Source organism: Eublepharis macularius, chromosome 11 (genome assembly GCF_028583425.1).
Source record: "Eublepharis macularius isolate TG4126 chromosome 11, MPM_Emac_v1.0, whole genome shotgun sequence".
Taxonomy (NCBI): Eukaryota; Metazoa; Chordata; class Lepidosauria; order Squamata; family Eublepharidae; genus Eublepharis; species Eublepharis macularius.
The window spans coordinates 49,143,862-49,146,297 of record NC_072800.1 but is presented as its reverse complement, the minus strand read 5'-3'; the positions used below and the strand labels follow the sequence as shown (position 1 = coordinate 49,146,297).

Here is a 2,436-nt window from a genome sequence, read left to right as displayed (position 1 = left end):
AACTGTGGGAGCAATACATGCTCAACAAACCAGATGACCACCTTTCTAACAAGTCCAGTAACCAGGAAGGGCCAGATCCTTACTTTACAAAAAAAAATTTTTTTAGTCCCTATCATAGCCATTTTGGCGTTTCTTGTGGACTGGGAGCAGGAGAGGTTTCCTTGGTCCCAGCACATTTGGTCTGGAGAGCAGTGGAAGAAAACTTAAAATACTCTGGGGGGAGGGGAAAAAATGAAATATGAGGCCAATGTTTACTCTAGTTGGAAATGCCAAAAATGGAATTCAGTAAAAAGAAATTAAGAGCAGCAAAGGGCACACATTGGCAATGGTGAGTAGAGGGAAATGGGTACCGGAAAGCCTCTTCTCTCCCCTTCCCCCTTTTAAGGCTTCTAGAGAGATTTGAAATGTTAAGGGGGCAAGGATGGGTCAAGAGGCAAGCAGGGCTCAAAGGATCTGGTGTGGCATCCTGTAACCTGTCATGCCCACCTGGGAAGCTCCCTGTTTGTGCCCATCTTAAGGCCGATGACACTCTGTCCTTCCTTGAGCTTGTCATCTGAGAAGGTGCAACCGTTCTCTTGTGACTTCTTTGGGAACCAGTTGAGGTCTCCAGCAAAGAATCTGTTGTTTTTAGCAACTGCCAAGCCTCCCAGATTCATCAGGGTCCTCTGCACACAGGCCATGTTCTTACCTTCCCAGAGGTCCACCATCCGGAATATGTCTGTGGCGAGGACGCCGTAATGCTCAGCCACCTGGATGAACTGTGAAAGCTGCTCCATCTGTTTAAAGGCCATGGTAGAAGCCTGGATTTTAGTCACAGGGCCTTGGTCCTTGCCATACAAGCTGTTGATGAGCTTGCAGAGAAAAGTGCCATCTTTCAGCCACTTCTGGAATTCATCCTTGCCAGGCTGGGGCTGCCTGACCTCTGGACCACACTGTGCCACGATCCACCGGGTCAGGATCTGCTCCAGTTCAGGGTCATACTGCTTGTCAATCTTCCGCTATTGATCTTCTGCTGAACCTCTTGGCTGAGTCCATAAGCAGGCCCTCTATTTGCCATGGTGTGTATGGACTTCTGTTGAAGTGATGCTCTGTGCAGGTCACTGCTAGCGCCGAGCCGATCAAGCTATGTCTTGCGGTCGGCCAGATCCTTTCTGACAACTAAAAATGTCTCTCTTAAAAGGTTACACTGGGACCATGAGAAAAACTCCCCTTCAGCTTTTGTCTTCTGCATAGGACCCCAGACTGGTGAACTTGGACCCTCCCAATGCTGAGGATGACCACAGAAAACGTGGTGGGTTCCCCACTCCACCTCTATCCAACATCAGATTCCTGCAGTCAATTCTGATATTCTAGTCAGAGGCACCTGGATAGTAGTGAACATCCTGCCATTTATTAGCACTGAACACTACCACACAGCACTGGGATGTGGGGGATGCAGGGGTACCTTTATCTGGCAGGACCACAGGATGGCGGCATCCATCAGCGTTAGGATTAAGAGTTACAGTTTCTTACTACTCCTCCCAGGTTAAATAAAGACTTGATTTCTGATTCATTACAGATGTTAACTAACAAAAGTAAAGCAGTACAAGACTGATTGTGAGGGAGAGCAGAAAGGGATGAACTGGTGCTTGGCTCTTGTGACCCACAGTAATGCTGATCCCACTTCATGGTCATTAGGGAATTTTCATTTAGGCCATATTGTATGGGGATTCTGGAGCTTTTCTGTCTTTCCCTGGGCATGAAGCAGGGGTCACGGGAGCAGCAAGGAGGGGATAGCTGTGAATTTTCTGAATTGTGCAGGGGGTTGGGCTAGATGACCGTTGGGATTCCTTCCAGCTTTTTGTTTGTTTCTAAGACGGAATGTGAGTTAAACTGTAGTTTCAACATGGCTTATTTTTAAGTAATTGTCTGATAACTCATTTCTGAATCGTAATGTACTTGTTAAGATTGAAAACAGATCTTAAAACTTTATGAAAGTAATATTTGCATAAAGCAATATAGTGAATATGTTTTTTGAACAATATTGTTGTGAATCATTTATGTTGGGAGTTTCATAATGTAACCAGGAAAGTAAACTTTGGATGTATTTAAATATATTCAGTTGTATGTATTAAAATATGTCACTGCCCTTTACTTACCAATACATGAGGCTGCAGCTGAACTTTAGATGCAATTGCTCTATTTCACATACCATAATAATTGCATAATGGCCAATGATCATCAGAATCCTCCTGCTGAAACTAAGTAACTAATAACTTGATGTTATTATAAGAGTTTAATATAGTGGCTAAGAGTAGCAGGAGTCTAACATGGAGAGTTAGGTTTGATTCCTCAATCTTCCCGCTTGAAGCCAGATGGTTCAGTAACAGCTCTTTCAGAGCTCTCTCAGCCCGACCTACCTCACAGGGTGATGGCTGTGAGGATAATGCAATTTGT

At 44.7% G+C, this 2,436-nt stretch overlaps 1 pseudogene; it reads right to left on the bottom strand.

Annotated features, from left to right (window-relative positions):
* Nucleotides 1-444: 444 nt before the first annotated feature.
* On the bottom strand, nt 445-1,057 carry LOC129337875 (transgelin-2-like; annotated as a pseudogene).
* Between the last annotated feature and the right edge of the window lie 1,379 nt (nt 1,058-2,436).